Source organism: Pogona vitticeps, chromosome 3 (assembly GCF_051106095.1).
Source record: "Pogona vitticeps strain Pit_001003342236 chromosome 3, PviZW2.1, whole genome shotgun sequence".
NCBI lineage: Eukaryota > Metazoa > Chordata > Lepidosauria > Squamata > Agamidae > Pogona > Pogona vitticeps.
In genome coordinates, this window is record NC_135785.1 from 104,541,358 (window position 1) to 104,566,254 (window position 24,897).

Consider the following 24,897-nt stretch of genomic DNA (forward strand, 5'->3'; position numbering starts at 1 on the left):
TAAGGTAAGAGGGGAATAGTCAGAGCAGATCCCTCGGCAGCGGTTGAAAAAAAAATATGTATTTGTCAGTGACAGACAATTTCGATTGCAGACTCCAGGAGTTCTGGAGTCTGCAATTCATGAAAAAAGCTAAGGGCACTACTAAATGTATCTAAATGGCTTGAACTGAAGCCACGAGAATGAACTCCAAATATGAGGTTTCTAGATTGGCAGCATCCCAATTTCAGGTCCAAAACCCAAGATTTGAAAAATGGACTCCCAAGCCGGAATCTCAGCAGGGATGGGGATTTGCAGGACTCGATATCAAGTCGGACTTTTCTGCTGGTGATTTGATTCAGACGGGACTCGTGCTTTTTTTCCCAATGACTCAGACTTGACTGGTGACTCAGAACCCACCCACCCTTCCTTTTTTTTCCGGGGAAAAATGTTTTTAATAAAGACTCGGACATGGGGCTTGAGTCTCAGACTTGACTTGGATTTGGAACTCAGACCCAAAGACTTACCAACATCCCCGTGTCTCAGGGCCCAAATCTGCAACCTCACAACCATGGCACTGCATGAAGTGCAGGGTGTGTGGACTACTGGACTGTGCATTGCTGGGTGAGACAGATAGTCTTGAGCACAGATTTTATGTGTTTATGTCTAGTGTCCAAGGGAACAAATAAAACAGGAGTGTGGCCCAAACTCTGTACCATAGTCAGATCCATGGAGAAGGCCATATGCTTTTGCACTTCTGCAGAAACAAAGTAAAGCACTTAGGAAGCTAACCACAACATTTAATTTCCTTCCTTCCTTCCTTCCTTCCTTCCTTCCTTCCTTCCTTCCTTCCTTCCTTCCTTCCTTCCTTCCTTCCTTCCTTCCTTCCTTCCTTCCTTCCTTCCTTCCTTCCTTCCTTCCTTCCTTCCTTCCTTCCTTCCTTCCTTCCTTCCTTCCTTCCTTCCTTCCTTCCTTATTAACTTTCCAAACTTGTTTCCTTCAAACTGTGTGTGCATACAAAGCATAAGGAAATTTCAAAATCTTAAGTAAAAAATTATGTCCCAAGCAACAGGCAAGAATGACCAAGAATAAGTAGCTAAGATTCAAACGGATTATAACTCTGATGATTGACTTCCATTGCCGGCAAGAAGAAATCATTCAGGATTTTGTTCATCTTTTGTCTGGCTTCTTTTCATGTGACTCAGTGTGATATGTCACACCAGGTTGCTGTGACTGTAGTTTCCACTGATCAGAGGGCATAGCTAGAGAATGCAAAACCCTGGCCCTTCCTTATGTTCTGCCGAAGAAGAAATGATGTGAAAAGGCTAAAAATCAATGACAGCAGCCCTTGAGCTAGGCAGAGTGGAGGCAGGAGTAGACTATGTTTGATAAACTTTAGTTTTGCCACCCCTCTCCCCTTAGCAAGGTTTTTCACATTTTCCCAGTTCATTTAAGATGTGTTATCGTCCAGTCAAGTAGGGAGTGCCAGTGGTCAAATCTGTAGAGTGAAACATGAAGTGAGAAAGTGCTGGGAATGCAGCCGTACTAAAAGCAGCTTTGAAAACTCTAAGAGCTTAGCCGTTGCCTTCTGTGAGAGCATTTTGCTGTCTTCAGTAGGTGGTTATGGTTTTTGATGTACTTGGTGTGTAGGTTTGTCAATAACACAGACAAGTAACCTTTGATATTTCGTAGAAAGAAAACAAAATCCATCAGAACTCTCCCTAGATCTCTTATCCTATTTGAGGAAATGTGGAGCACCTGCCAATATATACTGGAGGCCAGCAATCATTAGAAATAAAAAGGAGGAAGCCAACCTGGGTGGCAGCAGGGTATCTTAACTCACAATGGATTAAATAAAATGCAAATTTAAGCTATGCATTAAATATTTAGAAATAAGTTGGACCTGAAAATTATGTCTCTTATCATATGGAAAGAAAGGTCCAGGAAGCAGCACTGATGTGCTGCCAGGTTCTTCAGCTACAGTTTAATCTGACTCTCCACCTCACCTGTGCCAAAGGTGGCAGGGTGTGAGAAGCAAAGATCCATTCCTCTCTTCCTCCTCAGTAATTTGCTTTCTGGAAGGGGAGGAGGAGGAGGAGGAGGAGGAGGAGGAGAGTCCATTTTTCGGCACCAACTTGATGAAAGAAAGACCGCTACCACCTTCCAAATGCTCCATATTAACCTGTAGTTAATCACTTAGGTTTATAGTATAAGGCTAACTGAGGGCCTGATCACATGAGGCAAATGTGCCCCACTTCTGAGACTTTCCATATCTCTGTTGTATTGAATCACACGCATGAGGTATATATACTGAGATGAACATTCCCATTTGTTTTAAGATTACCGTTTCATTTCTTCCCATTTGAAATGTTATGGCCAACTCCAGCGCGGAACCCATTTATTTTCTTTCTTGTTTCCTGCATATAACTTTATATTTTCTTAAAGTAAAGTAGTGAAAGCTATCAGTATCACTTCCTTTCATTTTGATAAATCTCATGTTCTGTCTCTCCTGAAAATGAAGAAATTTTCAGATGTTGGTAAATTCTTCAAAAACGAAATGGAATCAGCGCTATCATTGGTCCATATTTGTACTGGTCAGGTTCAATAGATACAGGTATCATTGCAGGAAATGAATATTGGTATTGGTGTTAAAGATTAGGAGCAAAGAAAAGAAAAGAGAAAAAAAATGCAGCAGTAGCATAAAAGATGGGTCTGGGATGGATGAATCTCCCAATTCTGGTTTCTCCCACATTTTTCTTCTCTTTCAAATTTCAAATTCTTCCCATCCCAAATATGAGAAAATTTGCAATTTTTATGAAATTCTTTTTTAAAAAAAATGAAAAAAATTCTTGCCTGTCTTTCTCCAATGTCTCAGTGAGCACAGCATGCAAGACATATCTTGCTATTAATATGAGTAAAATTTTGCTAGTGCCATGAAAATATGTAAGACTTACTTTATGGGTACAGCTTGTAGACTGCATATTTCCATCTGTTTCCTGAAAAAAAATAAGATCTCTTCTCTTACTCCCATCCACATGGTTAATCGGCAAGTGAAGGAGCTTTGAAAACGCTCAGATTTAATCACATTGTCATGTGGGAGTCACGTGTTGTATGTTTTCTTGTCTGGAACATTCAGCTGTCAACACAGAAGGTGATGGGAGTCACATGAAAAGCTCTGTGATGGCAGAATTTTCTCCCTCCTATTCCACAAATGAGTTTTCTAGAGGGTGCAGGAAAACCAACTTAGCTTCTGAGCACGACCCTCAGTTGCCTTTCAGGATAATGAATATCTTTTTTTTTTTAGTACTGTATTTATTTAAGGACAGGGTAGGGTGTACAAAAATTAAGGGGAGATAGGGAAAAGGATTAGGGGGATAGGAGAACACAGAGTATACAATAATCTGATCTATTCATATTACAATAGCAAATCAACTTTTTGCTTTTTCACAATTTGATTATCCTCCTGCTTTCACCTTACAATTTAATTCTAGTTTAATTCTATGTTACTCCAACACTATCTGGTAACTGCAACCATTTATACAGTAAATCCCATCGTTCAGTTTCGTTTTGAATTGAACAGTCTTTCAGCCCATCTGACAGGATATCCATTTTTGTCACTTCCCATATTTTCACAATATGTTTCTCTTATTTCAGTATCTCTGCTTTCTTGAGATTTTTAACATAATGCTTTTTAATTTTGGAAGCTGCATAGGTAACTGGATAACTCTTTATCCCATCTATGTTACCTGGTGTCATTCCCGATGAAAACAGTTCTAGAGTTTGTGCAACTTCGTTTAACTGTTGTTTGGCATCTAATGTCCCCTCTTTCATCTCTTTCATCAGATATTCTATTTTGCTAAGACCTTCATTCACTTGCTGAAACCCTGTTATTATTGTCTTTTGCATAGTAATCTGCCATTCCTGTTCTATTTCTTGTGAAACTATTCCAAAACTTTGAGACTGGACAGACCAAGTCTCCATTTGATATCTTAAATTTTTTGAGGCCATCTCAGGCTTTCCAGTGCATGGGGTTTGTATAGATGATAGTACGTCCTTAACCACACTGATCGCCCCTTAAATATCCTTCAACAGTTTCCAGAATTTTATCAACAAAGCACACCCATAATCATAAACCTCCCCTTAGATCTTCCTCAAATCTCTACCCAAATATTATAATATAAAAATCAACTTTTAACCCAGCAAATTCAAATTCAAATAGAACCGTGGCACAGTTATTTCTTCTTCTCCCAAGTCTAGCAAGCTACTATTATCAGAATCACACACAGTCCGATGATAGAAAAAATCCAGACCAAACAACAATCACAGTCTCAGACTCTGCAGTAGTTGTCCTTGTAGTCCGTCTTATAATCTTTCCATTAACCCATTGATACTCCTCAGTCCAGTCAACCACGTCAGCTCCTTCTTTCTTCTCCAAAAAACCACCAGATTATATTATCAAAAGTTCAGAGTCCAGGAAATGGTAAAGGAAAATACATCCAAGCCAAACTGCATTCACAGAACTTAGTCTCTTAAATCCTGTCCAGTGGTATTACCGTCTGGTTTTTTTCCGCAGAAACACAAGATTTATTTTTCCATCTCGCTCTCTCGGCCTTGAAACCAGCCTGTTATATTAAAAGTTAGTTTTGCTTTTGAAGCTGACTGATAAGATAGGTCCACTGCTGCTTTTCTTCTTTCAGCCAAATATTTTCACTCTTTCGTATTTCGTAAATCAAAGGCTTCAGCTTCAGTTGTTGTATATTTTTAACGCTATATTGGTTGACCTCCGGTAAAGGGGTTACTCATGGCTCAGCACCAACATCGCTCCCACCTGCAATCTGTGCTTGGTGATTTCTTCAGAGGGAAGAAGTCCGGGTTTGCATCCCATTCTTCTCCTTCTGCTGCTCACCATCTGCTTCACAGAGAATTCTCCTAGACTCTCCTTCGATCCCCCATTTCAAAAAGGGGACCCCAGACTGGACAGTTCCAGTTTTTCCAGAGAGCTCTCCTCTGGAGCTACTGGCAGCACCACAACAAAGCCCCGCCTCCAAGATAGTGAATACCATTAACTAGCTCTGATATACTATCTTCATCTTAAGGCAGAAGTACTCCTTCACAGCTAGAGTGGTCCCCAGGCATATAAAGAAAAACTACCTCCCTGAAGGAGTTGGACTAACCACTGTGAGGTATAGTGATAATGTATGCCCTAAGGAGATGGAGAGGTCATTATGATCTCATGCTGATGCATCCTCCATGAGGCAAGAATGGCCATGGTAACCTTGTGCTCCTGCTTCCTGTCTGAAGCAGAAAGATACAGCTGTTGTGACTTCATGCTGCCTATGTAAAGAAGGAAGATTCGCCTGATACATTAGGAAAGAAGGGATCAATGTAATTTGGGGAACCATGTTATCCAGTATTAACCTATCCATGATTTAAGATTGGCTTGGGAGGCTCTGCACCAAAGTAATTGGCATATGGGGTTACTATACATAACAGTGAGTTGTGAGTAATGCTAGAAGCATATGGTGAAGTGTACAGAGAAGTATTTTGTCTTGCTGCTTGTTTGTATTGTTGGTTTTGCTCTATATTCTTAGATATTTCTGGATGTTTTTTATTGGGGTAAAAACAACTAAGAGTCTTGTGATCCCTTAAATGCAAGTAAGTTTTATATGGCATTAATGTTCATGGACTTGAGCCCACTTCACAAGAACTTTCATGCTAAATAAAACATGTTCCTCTTTAAGGAGCTATAACATTCTGCAATGTGTTAATACAACTTAACCTCTGGAAATTTACGGAGGCTGTTAACCACCCTGGTTTCTCTGAAGAAGGGTAGGACAGAATCAAATAAATACACATACATAAATACTCTCTGTTGAGGTGGGAATTAAAATCATTTTTAAAACCCCTGGGTTAGTATGAGAACAGAGGAACAGACTTAGAAATGAACATAACACAAAACTGACATTGACTGAAAAATAGATAGACCTCTCTTTAATCTGGCATCATGACAGGCTGTTTCTTAGTCTACAATAAAAACCTACTTCGGCAGCAGCCTCTCACCACCACAACTCTTAACATCTGTGTCCCTTGGTCAACATATACCGTATTTTTTGCTCCATAAGATGCACCTTTCCATAAGACGCACCAATTTTTTAGGAGAAGAAAACAGGAAAATATAATCTGTTTTCTTCGCTCCATAAGACGCACAGACTTTCCACACCCCTGTTTTTTGGGAAAAAAGTGAGTCTTATGGTGCAAAAAATACAGTAATTATTCTTGTGGCATGTTAAATGATCTTTCTAATAATATTCATGCCACAAACTTAATGGGTAATAGCTGAGCACATGGGGAAATTAAATAGCTAATAGTTATCTGGCAGTGGGAGGGGCTCAGCAAGCAATGAGACAACTCTTAAGAAAAATAATGCCTTCCAAGAGATACTTTCCTTGGGTGTCACTCTCCATATAAGTTCCCTGCAAGTTTTTTTTTTCATCCAGGAACACTGTGCTATGTTAAAGAGCAGAAAACAGTCATTTCCAAGATTTGTTTAAAATTTAAACCTTGTGACTAGCATGCATACAGGAATAGTCACGGGTTGAAAAGATTATGCTTAATCGAGACTAGAGATGGGATATACGAATATCCCCGCACACCTGGATTAATGAGGGTCAAGCACTGGCCCTTCTCTTCCTTCTAGTCACTCTTGGCAGCCTTGCAGGGAGACTCATCCTCACTCCCTCTGCCAGGAGTGGCTAGACTACCGGGAAGAGAACGGTGCTTGGGAGTGATTGGAAAGATGAGCGGGGCTAGCGGTGGTGGTGGTGGACATGTTAGTGGATGGTCCAGCCCCAGGAGCCAGACCCTTGCTAACTCAGCTGAATGGGGATATTCGTATTTGTATATGAATATGAATACCCCCATCTCTAATCCAGACAAGACTTGGCAGGAAGATTGGTTGATAGATTATAAGGATTCGGGGAGAAGTGTGTGACTTGTTTTTCAGTTCCTATAAATCAATGCATCTGTGCATTTGTTTTGTTGAAAAAGAGAGGAATAATTTCTTTTTCTTTTTTAAACCAGACTTCCAGTCTCAGTGGCAGAGCATGGTGTGGTCTGCCTGTGCCACAGCAGTAGTTCCCGTCCCCCACATTGATTTCACTTCCCCCTGGACTGAATAGGCTTGTTAGAAGGACAAAGGATTGGGGGTGAGGGATAATCCCATTTCTGCAGTCCTTTTCCACCCATTGTCATGGGTCGTTACATTTGAAGGACAAAGGACACTCATTTGATGATCAAGATGTACTCATTTTTGACAAGAAGATAGGTGGTTTGAGAGAGGGGTCAGGGAGGCCATATATGTGCATATAAAACATCTCTCACTCAATAGGGATGGAGGCCTTAGATACAATCCATCTCCTATTTATCATGCTGCTCTTTCATCCCTCCCCAGAAAGATCAGGACCACACACACCAGAAAGTCCACTGTTAATAACCATTAACAACCCATGCCAATGGATGGAGAAGGACTGCAGAGGTGGGATTATCCCTCACCCCCCGCCATTTGTCCTTCTAATGAGCTTATTCAAACTAGGGGGAAGTGAAACCAATGTGGAGGATATATCAGGGGTCTCCTACCAACTCTCTTCAGACTGAAGAAGCTACTTGGATGAGTAGCAAAATGTTTCAACCTAACAAGAAATAAGTCCAGTTGCCATGACTCAACTTCCAGATAACCACACCTGGATGACTGAGAATCTTCACAGTATGGAGTTGGAGATGCTTCTGGTTCTGACACTATGAAAACATCAGCCTGTAGTGGCAATCAATACTACTTTTTAACACCTTCTTCTGATTTGCCAGCTGTCATATTTTCCTCAGGAAATCAGAACTGGTTTCTTAGTCTTTTCTACTTCACTGAAATTCAGATTAGATTACTGCAAGGCTCTCTGCAGCTAGAAGTTGCTGCTGATAGTTTGAAAATGTCAATGGGCTCAAAAGATAGCTGCCAGGCTCCTGCGTGGAGCCTGATGATATGACCATATTAGTTCAGTCATATGCCAAGTTCACTGACTTACCATTGGTTACTGAGCTCAGCTTAGATTTCTGATGTTAACTTTGGGCTGTAAAGGGCTAAATATATGAGATACATATCAACATGCGCATGAAATAACATCTTCAGAGACTGTATTCAGTATTATGGTGTGTATCCATCCATCCATCTCTCTGTTGAGCACTTGAGACAGGTCCTTTGAGATAATGAAACCAGTGTGCAAAGGACAGGGGCTGTTGGATTGTAGTTCAAAAGCTATAAAATACCATCACTGGATAGCTTTGTTGGTCTTCTGCACTTAAAATGTAATCAATCAGATCAATTTTTGATTCTCTGTGACACCTGTTCTGATTGTGTTGTTATTTGTTCCTGGATGGCTATGAGTTTGTAACAAATAGTGTTTCAGAGGTAATGAACGGCAATGTAAGCATCAGTTTAATGGTTGGGGATATTTTCTAAATTTGTATTTCAATCCTGTTAAACTCTTGTTGTGGTCCAAAAGATACAAATAATTAAGACTTAATGAGTTGGTCTACCAGGCATATCATAATATGTTGGGCCCACTACATGTGTTACTTGTTCTTTATATGTTTAATTTATTTGTGTTGAGTCCTCAGATCATTACAAAGCACAGGATCCATAGGTACTGCATTTACCAGTGAATGATAAAAATATTTATGACATTTGGACATGTCCTTGAAGGCACTCAGTTAGCTTTGACATTTTCTGAATTTTCTGACATTTTCCCCCTGGGTCTCTTAAAATGTTAAGAATTACTGTTAAATGTCAACATTCACCAAGATGAAACACTTCCTCTAAAACTTTCTGCTACTTGTGACCCTCTGCATGTTATTGGACTCTAGTACCCATCAGCCCCAGCTGGCAATGGCCCAATGGCTATAGGTAATGAGAGTTATAATGCAACAATATCTGGAGGGCTACAGTTTCCTTGCTTGCACTGTACACCTTCAAAACAACTGTGTGAGATTGGGCATCCTACAGAGCTTTGGAGCTACATGAGAAGTTTGAACTTAGATTTCCTACAATTTCAGTCTTGCCTTCTAACTCAAGCAGCAAAGGACACTGGGTGATGCAATATAATAATGCCTGTAAAGTTCTTTGCACAGTAAGCAGAGGAGATTAATTGTTATAGCATTAATGCCAAAAACAATACCAATAAAACCAAGCAGAAATCCCTAGGCTTCCACTGAATTAAGTTAAATTGCATCAGAACAACTCGATAGACTGTCCCCTCGACGACAAATCACATTTCCCCTGAATAAAATCACATTGAACAGTGTGGTGGGTATACCAAAGAGAGCCACTTACTTTCCACAGTAAGAGGTGCTATGATCATTGTACCTCTTTTTAACAAACTTATGGAGCATTCCTTTTAGGGAAGTGGAGTTTTTTTTTTAAGTGTGCCTTCAATTAGTCTTAAAATGTTGGAATTAATGCTTTTAGTTAGGTTTTTCCTATGCGTAGGGACACAGAAAACATATTTTGCGGTGCTGAAACACCTTCACTTTTCAACGTGCTTGAGCCTCTGAAAAGTGGGTGCAGTGTTTTGTTTCTGTCATTACTTTTCATTTGAAGTGCTTTCATCAGAACACCCTTTCAATTGACATCATTTGCTCTCAAGGATATGATCACATTACAAAATGTGATTGGCTGCATAGTGTTCTGTCATCCCGGTGTTAACTGCATCCAACCTGACTGAGTGTATTCCTTCCATGTGACTAATCAGGACAGAAGAAAAGAGGAGGTGTGTGTGTAGGGGGAACTAAACCAAAGCAAACATGTTAGAACAGTACAAAGCACAACTGATGAGTGGTACCGTGACAAATTATTTCTGGGGAAATATAGCTATCCAATCAAATCTGAACGTTTCTAGGGTTGATGGAAAAGAAGTTGCAGGTGATGGAAAAGAAGTTGGTAAGGACTTTTATAAATTTCACAATGACAGTTGAATGGAGGTTTATCCTTGTGGTGGCAGCAGTGGAGGTATTTTTCTCTCTCCTTTCACTGAGAAAAGCAACAGTAACACCTCTTTTGGGTGCCCACCATCTGGTGCCCGCCATTATCAACCTCCACCCAACGTCCTTTGTAATAGCGTTGTGTCATGATGCATCTGGATAATTCTGGAAGAAAGAGATTTCCAGTAGAGATGGACACAAATCGGAAAAATGGTGATCTGTTTTTCATTTGTGATTTGTCAGGATTGACGAATCATGAATTTATGATTTTTTCCTGACAAATCGATGAATCTATTCATCAATTTATTTCTCACTTTAAAATCCTATAAAATGCCTCCCCAAGCACCTAGAGATACAAAAATCCTGAAGACATTTATCCTGACTGTCCTCTACAAGCCCTGCAAGACTGGTGAAGTTTGGGTGTCAGACGTCCAAGTTATACAGCCAAAAAAGGGCTCCCCAGAAAAATTTTCCCCAAAATCACAGAGAGGTTTGTCCTGACTTTCCTCTACAAGCCCTGCAAGTTTGGTGAAGATTGGGTTTCAGACATCCACATTATACACCCACAAAGTGGGAATTGTCCGTTAGCAGCTGGCTTGGGGAAATGCAATCTTCACCAAACTTGGAGGGATTGTAGAGGAGAGTCATTTTGGTATCTCTAGGTTCCTGAGGGGCTGTTTTATAGCTCACATAACTGATTTATCAAAAAACACTAAAATTTCATTGATTCATATTTGTTGGGTTACATCAATTTGGGTGAATATGAATTGATGAATTAGCAATTTTTTTTGATGAATATTGAAATTTATTTTGAATTCATGCCTGTCTCCAATTTCCAGTCAGACATGCTGCTTTTTCACTGTCAACATCTGACAAATATTGCAATGCATCATGGTTTGATCTCTGGTCCAGCTTACCTGAAAGGGAGTAAAGATGAGTTTGAAGTAAAGAATTTCCACTGAAATGTCTTCCCACTGCATTCCAGACTTGACTTCTGACTCAGAAAAATACATCTAGAAGACTATGAGGCAACGTTTCTTGTGGAGTCCAATTGCAGTAAGGGAAAGACAGCTGTTACTTTCCCCTTTTCTCTCGAAAAGATTGATGCATTGCTTTGCTGGCTGAGTAGCTTTTATGGCATTTATTTTTAAAATATTGTCCACGGTGCTCTGGAATGCCTTGTGGATGAAGTGTTGTTAAAGGAAGAATTGGCAAATAAAGTCCCACAAAACTATTTTGTGCCATCCATATCCCCCATAATTAAATATTAAAGTATTTTTCATTGAAAATGGACACTGTACTTCTTTGACTGAGACTTCTGTCCTCCAAAGGTGGATACAGTCTACTCATTTTGCCTCTCCTAGTTTTCATGATTAAGAAATACACTTCTCGTTTGAATTGCACAGATCTGAGCAGCACAATTTTGGTTATACTCCCCCCCCCCCATCAATTGGTAGATAGGCAGGCAGGCAGGCAGAAAGAATTCAATGTATACAGTGCTTCTATTTGTCTCCAGACAGTGGCCTGAGAAAGGTGAGTCTTGGGCTTATCTATGGCCTATTGTTGGCAGTGGAGTCCTTGATCTGAAGGTAGTGGCCCGGCTGTCTCCCTCTCTTATCATGACAGTTCCACGTGGCAGGTGGGGAGGGTGTGGGGGCATGATAGGAGGCTGATGTGGGTCGGGGGACTTGTGTATGTTTGTGGCGATCCCCCTTTGTGCCCTTTATACCTCTGGGCTCCACAAAGGTAAATACGCCCTTTTCGCTGCCACCAAGTATTATACTAATACAAAATCAAATCCCACACACTCAGGAGCTGTCACCCCAAAGGGTCATACAATTTCAGGAATCAAGGGTTTTGAATAAATATTCTTTTATTATTGAACAAATCATAAGGAGAATCAAATATAACGGTTTCATATGTTCATGTATAATAAATCAGGTGTTAACATATATCAGATCATGTTAATATTTCTCTTGTTATGCTTCTGTGTTCATTCCTGCTTGTTCAATATATTTTTACTCTTTCAATTTCCTTTCATAACCCCTGTTAACTATTCCTAAACCCTAGCACTCTCTCAATAACTTCTGGTCCCTAACTCTCTCTAAACCTCTCTCCCTCTCTGATTCCAACCCCTAACTGTCTCACCCAGCTGTTTCAACTGTCATTCTGACTCCGCCCCTCCTGCTCCATCCCCTGATTGACATGCAGGAATGACGTCATACTTTGGGTTCCGTTACAATGTTAATCAACTGTTTATGCAGCTGATTAAGAGTTATACATGGATTTTGAACTACATGGGGGTTCAGTGTCCCTAACCCCTGCATTGTTTAAGGGAGAAGTGTAATATGCAGACTAGCTTCTTAGGCCACAACTCTCCTCTTTTATGGTATCTTCTTGAGAATGCAGTGTTAGGCTGCCAGCCAATTTTGCAAAATAGCTTTTGGCCACACAGAGGTTCATCCACCCCAAATAAAGTGAGAGAGACAGACAGACAGACCCTGCGCTCAATTGTTGACCACCTTCTTTCATCCTGTACAGGCCGTGTGGTTTGGGGAGAACATTTTAATTTTACTAAGCTTTTGAATCGTTGTGAGTTTCCCCCCACACTTCTGCTGCGAATGGTTTAATGTTGTTCTGAGTTTTGTTTTTAGCTCATAGGCCTTTTGTATCTCATTGGGCTCTTACTCCAATTTTCTGTATATCTTTTTAATTTCGATCATAAGTCACCCTGGGGGTTGTGTAGTGAAAAGGCAAGATATATATCTTCCAAAGAAATAAATGCTCTTTTAAGTAGGCTTACCCACCATGAAATACTAAAATGGTATCATCCCCTAGAGGCAGCGTCACCATTAGGCACAGTGGAGCAGCTGCCTCAGGCAGCAGATTTGGGCTCTTGTAAAAGGGCAGCAAATTGTTATTACAGGTTTTAAAAATTATTTTTCCTAGTATACAATTATCATAGTATTTTAACTGCCGGAAAGCAGTACCCGTTTTTCTGAGATTTTCTGCCCCAGGTGACAGAATAACTTGACTGTTCTACAGTATTACGACCCTTCCCTTCAGGAGAGAGGGCACTATTTAACAGCTGTGCCTCAGGCAGCACAATGTCTTGGAGCGGCTCTAACAGTGCCCCCACCCCCTGCAAAAACAAAAGCTGTACTACTTAGTTCTCTTGTTTGTTAACAACTCACCTCAAGTCTCTATTTCTCTCTAGCTTATACAAGTAGGATTTTGTGTAGACTTTTGCCGTTATGGGGACAAAATTACCCATCCAGTCACATTTCAAGCTGTCAAAATAAAAGTGCGTGCAGCAAATAAGAGCCTCTGGAAAAATTACCTCAGCTCTTGACATAAATCCAATAAGTTTGCAACCTCCCACATTAAGAAAAATCAAAGCAGATTAATTATGCATTAGGAGGCTTGATGAGTGTGTGGGCCTTGTCACCATCTGTATTTCTGGTAAAAGAACTTGAACACTTTGTTGCTGCTAATTTACTTTTGCCCTCAGCTGAGCTGCTATGACTGATTGGTGTGGCTGATTTACAGGCATGCAGGTTAAATCAATGAAGTGTTAAGAAACCCTTTGGCTGTTCTTTTTCATAAAAGTAAAAATGCTATTTTTTTTCAGTCTGCTCCTCTTCTGAATGTATCTGTATAGTATCTGAATTCTAAATACACATACTTGGGAACAGTCTTCTTATATCTTTGGAAATATTCTTAGAACTGCCGAATAAATGGAGAACAGTTCCCCTTTGAAGCCTGTCAAAGTCAAAACTACGAAAGAGGGGTGTAAAGGCTTCCTGACGCATTTCAATCCCCAAAATTTCACATTTCTTATGTCAATGTGACTTTTAATTTTTTAAAAAAGTGTTTTTAGGTGTGTGGCAACTTTGGTGTGTGTTTGGAAATTTTCAGTGAAAATTACTGGAAATTGCCAGGAGCAGTTAGTAGTCCAGACAGGAAGAGGCTCCTTGTCCTAGTTTTAAGATAACTCCATTCATCAGTGTTGAAAGCACCGGATGCTGTGGACCTAAAGAGATAAAATTATGAGTGTTCACACCCAGAGGATAAGACTTGGCACAACAAAACAAGAATCATGTGTCGTCAAGTCAATTTTGACTTACTGTATGGCGACCCTTTAGGTAGACAATACTCAGAAGTGGTTTACCATTCCCTTCTTCTGGAGGGTACCCTGGGACTGTACCGCTTGCCCATGGCCACACAGACTGGGTCTACTCACCAGGAGACACAGGGGGAAGTTGAATTCCCAATCTCTGGCCCCATAACCAGATACCTAAACCACCGAGCTATCCAGCCAGGTAACCAAACAAAACATAACCTAACCTATTTTATTTTGAATAACTCAGTTTATTTTAGCTTACTTGAAAGTAAATCAAACATTTTGCTGTACGAGTCACATTAGTGTCTCATAGACTGAGTTTTTAACCAAGTAATTTCTCAGCTTCAAATGTTCGATGCAGTGTAGTTGGGTTTGACTTTCAGACAGCTGATCTGAGTATGTGCTATAACTGTAATCTCTTGCCGATAATTCATGGCCTTGATGTTCCATTTGCTAAAAGGACTCATCTATACTAAAAACTTAAAACAGACTTAATAATCCCTTTTAGTCAGGGACCATGGCAACTGCAGTTTTTCAAGGAAGGCTAAGAAACTCTAGTCTCATACAGGGTACCCCATCTCAGGATGCTGGCTGATAACTTCCAGAATTGCCCTGTTTACCAGAGTCTCCAAATAGGGAGACAAAGCACAGGTTAGAATAGAGATGGGCAAGAATTTAGAAATTTTGTTAAAAAATCACTGTTGACTCATATCCACATTGAAATCATATTCATAATGCATTTTTAATGATTTTTTACTTGTTGGGCTATAAAATTGCTCCCAGGCACCTAAAGACACATTGCAGGGAATATTCCCCTGATTCTTCTCTACATTTCGTCCAAGATTGGTCAAGACTGGGTTTCTGACATACAAATTATACACCCACAAAGAAGTGCTCCCCAGGAAAGAGACACCAAGAAACACCAAAATCACAGAGAAACTTCCACTGACTCTCCTCTACAATCTGGTGAAGATTGGGTTCCCTCAAGCCAGCTGCTAAAAGGCACTTTCCTGGGGGACTCATTTTGTGAGTGTACAGTGGGGTCTTGACTTAAGAACGGCTTGAGTTAAGAACTTTTTGACTTAAGAACTGCTCTCACAGGAAAATATTGACTTGACTTCAATACTTAGATTTGAGTTAAGAACTGAAAAAAAACCATGTGGGAGGCAGGGAAAGTGTAAAATGTGAACTTTCACTTAACTGTTGGCCAGTGAAAAGGGTGCCTGTCTGCTTCCTCACTCCTCCCAGCGTTTAGAGAGTGGTTTGGGAGACAGTCTTCGGACTGCCTGGTACTGGACTGCCTGGACTGTATTTTCCCTGCCTTCCCTGAACCTTTCTTGACCTAAGAGAAAAAGAAACAAAATATCCCCCTCTAGTGGTTGAAGGCGGAATAGCAGCTTCCCATTATTTTCTATGAACGGAAAAGAGCAGATACGGATCAAATGGTTTTCAATGCATTACTATGGGAAATGCAGATTTGACCTGAGAACTTTTTGACTTGAGAACCGCCTTCCAATACGGATTAAGTTCTCAAGTCAAGACCCCACTGTATAATGTAGAAATCTGACACCTAGTCTTTACCAAACCTGGAGGGCTTGTAGAGGAGAGTCAGGAAAAGCTTCTCTGTGATTTTGGAATCTTTAGATTCTTAGGGAGAACTTTCCTGGGGGGGACTCTTTGTGGGTGTATAACACCGACATCTGAAACCCAAATTTCATCTAACTTCGAAAACTTGTAGTGGAGAGTCCGGGGAAGCTTCCCTGTGATTACAGTGTCTCTAGGTGCTTGGCAGGGGGGTTACAGGGTTTTAAAGTGAAAAATAAATTGATGAATAGATTCATCACTTTGTCAGAAAAAAATCATAAATTCATGATTCATGATTTGTCAATCCTGACAAATCACAAATGAAAAACGAATTGCCATTTTTCCAATTTGTGCCCATTTCTACTGGAAATCTCTTTATTATTATTAATATTATTCAGATGCATCATGCTGTTGTGCCTTTACAGAAGATGTTGGGTGGAGGTTGATAATGGTGGGCACCAGATTCATATATTCCTTCATTATTCATCATTCATCAATCTTGACAAATCGCAAATCAAAATGAATCACCATTTTTCCAATTCATGCCCCATTTCTAGTTTTGAAGCCCTTGAGGATGAGAAGGATCGGGTTTCATGAGAGAACTGGCTTTGAAGCCTGGATAACCATCCCTACCTATTCTTAACAAATGCAAATGTATTTGTTGATTGTTTTCCCCCAATACTGGGTAACTGAAAAGCCAGGGGTGAGAAAAAGGAACTCGGGATAAACAAATCTTCACTTGAGTCTATCATGCCATCTGGAGCAAGACAGGCAGTGAGCCTTTCCACAAGCCCCAGCAGCAGCAAAGAGACTGGAAAAACTCCCCAAATGTTATACGTGCTGTAGATAAGACCATATAGAATTCAAGCCTCAATCCCACCACTGCAGCTGCTGAGCACATTTTGTACCTGAGTATAATGACTAATACCACTCCACCAGCTCTGTGGTGTTATATTAGCTGGTTAACTAGGCCTTACCTGGATTTGGGGTCCATTCATCTGTATTCTCCCGGTGGTGATTTCCATTCCTCTTGTCAAGGATTGACAAGAGTTTGGGCCCTCTCGTCAATCCTTGCCTACCTGCCATTGTGACATCACCTGGACCTCCCTTGGGTCAGAGGTTTTGGGACTAGAATCTCAGGGGAGTTGGATGCTGCTGACCTGGCATCCCCAAATCTCAGCTTCTTCCTTAAAACACTAATTCCCAAAATTACTTTAATTGACTCATAATAGCTAAACTAACTAAACTTGATGAAGGTTGATTGTAGATTAATTCAAACCCTCTTCTCTCACACACATTTCCATAAATAAATGAGCCAAGATTTATGAAGTACTTTGCACAGTAAGACTGCAAGCCTACACACATGCACCCAGGCGTAAGCACCACTGAAACTAGCTTTGAAGTAAACATTAGAGTTTAGGCTGGAGGATTAAATTGAAAAAGTCTGGGAGAAATGAAAATAATTTGGCCTCAAAGATTTCAAAGGAAGGACAAAGAAATCCATCTATATCAGGTGGGTGTGATATTCATACCTGCACATAATATAGTTAAATGTAGTCATTAATCTGCAATTTTAAAAAGGAATAATTTCTTTTATATATGTACATAGTGTATATAAACATGCATATTTTATATCAGAAGACATATTTAGATCTATATTTTAATACATTCAAATTGCTAAAAGCTGCGTCACAACCTGACATGTGAAATCTCTCTGCTGTTTAAGTTCTGATCCATGTATTAGGCTAGGAGGTATGGATCTAGACGTTTTGTTCAGGAATTTGGAAAGATTAATTTATTTAACCATTCCTATTACAGCCTTCTGCTTTGAGCCTGATCTTTCCAAAGTCAGTGCATGATCACCCTAATGCTTACTGCAGGATTTAAGGCCATATTTAAATTAATTTCCCACAATCTTTATTCTCCATTCACAGGTGTCCGGATTAGTTGAAATGAGGTCATGTCCTCTGCTGATCACTGTTCAGCATGAATTGATTAGCACTGATTAGCATGGGTAACATGATTAGCAGACTCAGCTGCTAGCTATCACCCTCTCAAATAGCTACAGATGTCCTCCAACTGAGACAGCTAATCAAGATTCAACTCCACTTAAAAATATTTCTGGGAAGCTTCAGATCACACAAAAGATAGTAACTGAAAGATGTCCATTTATATCCCCAGCTTCCCATTTCACTGCAAATGTTTAGATCTGGCATTGGAGCTTTACCGCAGAGTATGCTACTACCTCCATGTTTTTGCAGATTTCCTCTGCAAAACTGTTCCTCAAAGTATGACTAGACCTTTCATTAGGAAAAGTGAAGCAAATGAAGCAGATGGCATGGATACTGGGAGGCTATGGTGACAGCCCTCCAGCCATTTCTCTAGGCCCAGACCATCCTACTCTCTTGGAGCACGGAGCTCTGTGTATTGTACATAGATTTTCCTGCACTCCCTAAAGTAGTCCCCTTTCCTCAGCTGTGGCAGAAGATATGATCACAATTACCAATGTCACTTTGCCATTCAACTACCGGTTCACTCCGCTTCTCTACATATACACTTTCTGTGTGTGTCATTTGCCTCAGGCAACAATACATCTTGGGTCAGTCCTGTCTAAAAGTCATCTATACTATTCTGTCTATATCTGTCCACAAGCTTTGAATGATTTAAGTCACCATTTCCATCTCCCCAAGGAATCTCAAGAACAGCAGTTAAACAGTAACAAGTACAGTGACCTTCTAACAGAAAAGTCTAAAGACATCTTAGCAAACAGCTATCCCACTGAATTCACTGAGGGAAAACATTGACAGTTAAACAGGGGGTCAAGGAAATCTGAGGGTGAAGTAGGCTGTTAAAAAAAATTCATTTCCTGTGATAAACCTGTTTATCTTCCCATCATGGGATTTCCTAAGAAACAGATGCCTCTGCAATTTGACTGTTAAATTAAGCCTCTCTTTATCATTCAATGACAATCACAAAATCAAGCATGCTAAATCCAAGATGCGGAGGTGACCTAAATTTGTTTGCTGTGACATATAGACATCCTTCAGCACTTGGAGGAGCACCTCAACAAAAATATTATGCACAAGTTGTCCTGTGTTGGTAGCGCAGTTATATACTCATCTTACAATAATGCAGAAGAGAGCAGGGAATAATTCCCATAGGAATGTAGAAGCATGTACCCTATGATGACTATGACGGGACAGAACCACTGCTTGCCCTGGCTATGAAGTTTTCAGATCTTCCTGTAACTAGGAGAAGAGATAATGGCCAAGGATCTCACCAGGCAGATTGCAACTGTTTCTCTTTGCATTGCTTTATTGCTGCTTTAATAGCAGCGGCTGTCCTGTCCATTCATTCATAGCTTTCAATTTAAGCACATACAAAATGCCCTGTTTCTCAATATTTCAATACAGTTTTAACCAGTGATCACTTTTTAAGGTTAGACAACAGTTCTGTGCGTAGATATGAAATCAACAGTCGTAATTTCCAGGTAAATATGATGAGGTGGGGTATGGTACAATATTTGCGGCTTTTGAATCTGGATTAGATTTGGCACCCTGCCTACAACCAGGGTTGTAAAGAAACAATGCATCCTCACATAGCAATCCCTTTAAATCAAATCTTAATGGGCAGCTTTTAAGGTTCCCATTTCATACTGCAAAAAGCTTCACTTGCTAATTTCTATATATCAAATATAACCAAAGACCCAGGGGGGAAATAGGTCAGATTTTCCCCCCGACCCTCTGCAGTTCTTCCTGAAATACTGCAACAATGAAACTGAATAACTAGAGAAGGCTGTGTAACAAATCCTGGGAAGCTGCCATGATCATCATGTCATTCAGATGACAGGCAAACTGTCATGAAAAGCCTCAAAGCAACCATAAATGAGGGCCCATGGACCCTGGCTCTTTTGGAGTCTGTGTGGGCTAAATAGTGTCGGTTAGGGCTTGGTGGAGGTGTGATGACCATTTGGTGTGATCCTCATATCCAGATAACATATTGGAGTTCAAGTAACCTTATTTGATCTGGCTTCTTGTAATATTGTGAAGTGGCTTAACAAGTGAGCCACTTCAGGATATCAACAAACTGAAATTACTTCAGCTATTCAGTTGAGGGTTTGGGAAATGAAATTTTTAAAGAGTCTGGTAGACAGTTGCTGAGACACTGCAGTACTTTTAAAAATGAAAAAACAGTATTTTTAACTTGTCTAAAGAGCCAGTCAAGAAATTGTGTGCAGCTATATCCATGATGCAGTGCCTAAGCAATATTTTATCAGAATCTTTTTTTAAAAAATTGATTTCCCAACCCTCCACTGAGGAGCAGAGGAAGTGTTCCATTTGCCAATATCCTGAAGTGGCTTGCTTATTAAGCTACTTCACAAAAGCTGAAATTCAAATCAAAGGAGCCTTAACAGGTGAGAAGGCTTGCTTTTGGTCTGTTTGAAGTGATCACAGAAGCTGGCAATGGACCATAATAGAACAATCCTATCCACACCAAAAAAGAGAGAGAAGCCCGTGACAAGGGTTCAAAAAGGTGTGGACAGTTTTGTTTGCTCCAGCTATTTCAGTTGTAGTTACCAGAAAAAAATAGTGACTCAAACCATTCCTGAAGCAGATCAAAGAGTAGGACAAATGCTTATATGATTGATCCCTGTGTCTTCCCTTTAGCATTCCTCGAAATAACATGTGGAATCAACAGAGGTTGTGTCTTACGTTAACAGTTCTGGAAGGTGCCTCTCCTGCACTAGTCTTGAACTATCTATACCTTCATACTTCTGCTGTCAAGGTGAGCAATATTCCAGACATAAGGGGTCATGATAGGAAATAAAGAGGTAGGGCGAAGCAGCCATGTTTTCAAGGTGACCAGAGTGTTACTTCCCACAAAACAGGTCTAGGCTGTTTTATGGACAATAAGTACGGTCCTGCTCTGAATGGCGACAGGGCAGTTTTGAAAACATAGCAGGTTATTATTCCTCTCTACTTACTTGACAAGCAACACAATTTTGAACACAAGTGTGTGAGAGAGGGTGAAGAATTATGTGTGAAGAAATAAATCACCTCTGTCCTTAAGAAAGCACAACAGATTCTGACTAGAATAGATCAGATTCCCCACCAACCTACCCCTGTATGGAGAAAAAATGCTAAATGCTAAAAAAAAAGCTATGAAAAGCTACTATAACTACCCTTATTTCTGATAATTAAAAAAACATGACTAGAAGTAACTTCATTTATCATCACAGTGCAGTGATCTCTTTCTTCATCAGTGCCATTTAATGAGTATTTAGAACGGCTTTTTAAAATGGCCCTAGGGTGGGAAATCTATAAAAGCTCTATGGAAATAATTCTCAAAGGAGTTTATAAAGAAGGTTATGGACCACAATTCACATTATCAGGTCAGTGTGCATCATGCTAGCAACAGGTGTTCTAGCACCTCTTACCTATATATCCTACCTTAACTACGTTGCTAGTGTCTGATGCCAGTAGGTGGAAAGGAAGAAATATATTCAGCAAAACTACTGACGATTTTGCTCTAGTGCAAAGATTGGACATGAAGATAGAGTGCAGGGACCAATTGCTGTAATCACTCACCAGCTGGATGTAGGGGGTTAGCAGTGCTGTCACTATATCCGCTGCCTGGAGAAGTCAGCACATGGTGAGGCTCTCTGCCTAAACTGGCCCTTACATTTCTTAAAATATTCTTTCACTACAAAAGAGTCTTCTACTCTCTGCCTCTTTCAGAGAGTGTTTTAGAATTTTTTTAATTTTTAATTTTTATTTTTATTGCATTTCTGCTTGTACAGCATCTGCAGAGATTGGAAATACTGCTTTTTAAGACTGATTTCCACAACTCCCCTGTCATTGTGGCCATGCTGACTTTGAAATTCTGAGAACTGAATTTTTTTCCAAAGGTATTTATTGTCTACGAGCATTTCAGCCCGCTTTTACTGTTGTGAGACAGTAAAGGTCAAAACATGTTCTCTAGGGGCGCACCATTCATGTCTCTCTGTGTGTGATTGTGTGTGCATGTGTGTGTGTGTGTGGGGGAAGATTCCCATTCAAACAATCCTCCAGGCAGAATACTGGGAGTTCCAGCAACAGGCAGACCTAAAGACAACTACCTCCGGGATGCTCGACATGCATATCAGGAAAGAAAGGACCCATTGAGTCCACTTCCATCAATTTCATCCATTTCTCCTGTCACAGGCAGTGTTCCAGATCAGTTCTAAGCAAATTTCTATTCAAAAGAAAAAAAATATATACACATTTTTGTCTGTCTTGTTTCAAAGGGACATGTGCTCCTGATGGCTGAAAAACACAAGTATGGAGTGAGATTTTTATGTGTGTGTATAATCCAGATGTGCACACATTATTAAATGGTTGTGGTCTCTCCCCCCCCCCCAAAAAAAACTTATCATTTTCTGTCTTTTGTCCAGGAGAAGTTAATTGGCTAAACTTGTCAAAAGATGATCAACAGAATCACTTTCTCGCCCATGCCTAATTCCCTGCTGGCTGGAAACAATTTGCTGCCTGAAGCAGAACTTGCCCCCAAAAGAAAAAGAACAAAGTTGTGTCATTGAACAGGCATGATGCCTTTCTTCAAAATCTGTCAGCATCTCCTCCATCCCCTTCATTTTCTGTATTAATAACTATGTACTTTAACAGTGCAATAAAACCTAGAGTAGAATTATCATCCATCTGAATCACCCTGCAAATGTCAACTCAGAGCCATACTTGCGAGATGGACCTACATGAGATTCCAAGGTCTTCTGCATTTCTCTCCCTTTTGCTTCAACTCATGAAATGTGACTTGTGACTGGTGGATACATAACAAGAAGTGCCAACTGTAACTTTGTAAGTGATCTTGAGTAGTATGGAATTAAAGCTAGCACCTTTAAAAAAAAAAAAACACCAAGAGCCTGTCGGTGGGTATTCGTAATTATAATTGCAAAGTGGCATTTGTTCTCAGCATAATACATTAATCTTAAGAGACATGGCCTTTCGAGAGATAACACTTTTATTTCTACTGATGAGATGCCGTGTAACATTAAGGATCTTCCTGCAAGTGTATGAAATAGAAGCAAATGAAACAGAATCTATATTGTAAAATGAAAGTGACAGAAACCATATGATGGGATAACAAATCTAGAAAATGTGTGTGTGTGTGAATGAAAATAAATGCCCAAATTTTATAGAGGATTAGGTGCAGTTCGTTTGGTGAAGTCCTGTCTATGTAAGAGCATGAGTTCTAAGGCTGAGAAAAATGATTTAGGGCTGGGCTGACATTAATTTGGGCAGGGGAATATTTGTGAACACCTTGCACTATGAAAAAAAAACCCCACAATACTGCTGGGGAAGATTGGAGGCATCAGGAAAAGAGGAAGACCAAATAGGACATTTTGGAGATGTCTCACTCAATAGGGTCACCATTGGAGGCAACTTGACAAAATAATATAAGAATAATATAATAGTAGCCTTTGAACTGCAGAGCTGGAAGGGACCCTATGAATCGTTGGGTCCAGCCTCTCTTTTGGAGGCACAGTGGGGAACTGAACTCCTAAAGTCTGTCTCCACAACCTGAGACCTATGCCACTGAGCTATCCAGCAGTAATAACAACATATATGATGTGACTGAGGCAATATTTTGTGTGTGAAAAACTAGACTGCTAAAGAAGTACATGTTTGAGATGGGATGGTGCAAGGTCTTTAGCCACTTGAGGCAGGAAGTGAAGTGCCGCTCCTGCTTATTGTATGGGTATTGCTCTGCTCTATCAGGTGCTTCAACTGTTGGTGGCAGAAGCAGTAAGAACAGCAGTGGCCACGGCAATGGTGGGTGTGGATTGGCAGCACCCTCTTATGCCACAAAAAAAGAAAAGGCAGGCAGGAAGGAAAAGAAAATGAAAAAGAACCAGAAGCTGACAACAGAAGTAACTTCACGAAAAAGTCTGTCTGTCTGTATCTCTTCACATCCTCACTTTCAACGTGACTTTTTCAGAGCACCTTACATCTATGTAAGCCACCCCGAGTAGACGATGTCTAGAGGGGCGGGGTAAAAATTGAATAAATAAATAAATAAACATGTCACCAAAGAAGAAAGGTGTTGCCCTTGGAGGAAACATGCTTTGTGGCTCCATTCTTTGCTGCCTGGTTGCTTCCATGCTTCAAGACTGTTTGGCTTCAGTCCTCAGAGCCAATGAACTAACTATCAGAGAGGTGGGCCCAAATCCCTCTTGTACAGGTGTTTTGCTTTTGTTTTGCTTCTTCCTATGATGAGGATGATTGTGCTTCCATCTTCATGCTGCTCTTCACAAGAAGAACGAAATAGCAAGTGCCCTTTTTGGGCATATGTTTTGCCACTCCCCCAGGGGATTGACTCCTCAGGGCTTGTCCTTGCTCAGCCTTCACAAACCAAATCAAGCTAATCAGCAAAGTATGTCTTGTTCGTTGGGGCTGGCAGGTTCTTCATTGGAGTATGCAAGCTTCCTTTGTGAGCTCTCTCCAAAGATGTGGGATGCCACTGGGAAGGGTAGAACTCATGCTACTGCAGATGTATATGAAAGATGTATATGTTAACTCTATAGTTAACATTACCATGCTTGCCAAGAATCTCCAAGTACACTCCTAAGCAGAGTGTATTCACAATCAAACCTACAAAGAAATCAGGAGCCATATACCGTGTGTTTGGGATAAAACTAACAGCTCTTGAAAAAAATCATAGCAATCTGAGGATACCTTTTGACTGAAGAAGTGCAAACTTGCTAAGTTTGCTTTAAAATTTGAACTGAAAAAAAAATCCCCACCTTCCCTGCTTCAGGAAACGCTTGGCTTATGATAAAGTATCAAAATTACAATAGGAGCAGACTGGCAGTATGACAGATCATAGCTGAACTCACTAGAACCTCAACTCTAATATTCATTTCTGGAGATTGATACTCAGGTTGGGGCTGAAAACAAGAAACTGTCTTCTCCCATGAGGCTGTCATTCAGTTACTCAGAGGAAGGCCAGCTTGCTCTGCTGCTTCAGGTTGTATTTCTTAGACAAAAGCAATTCAGAAAAATGGGCAGATTAGGCCCTTATCGCTTTGAGCCGACCGCATTTGCATTCCTATCATGAATTGTTTTGGGATACAGATTAATGTGAAAGATACAGCAATGGCAGACCCTTTTATAATCTCCTTTTGCTTTTTACGA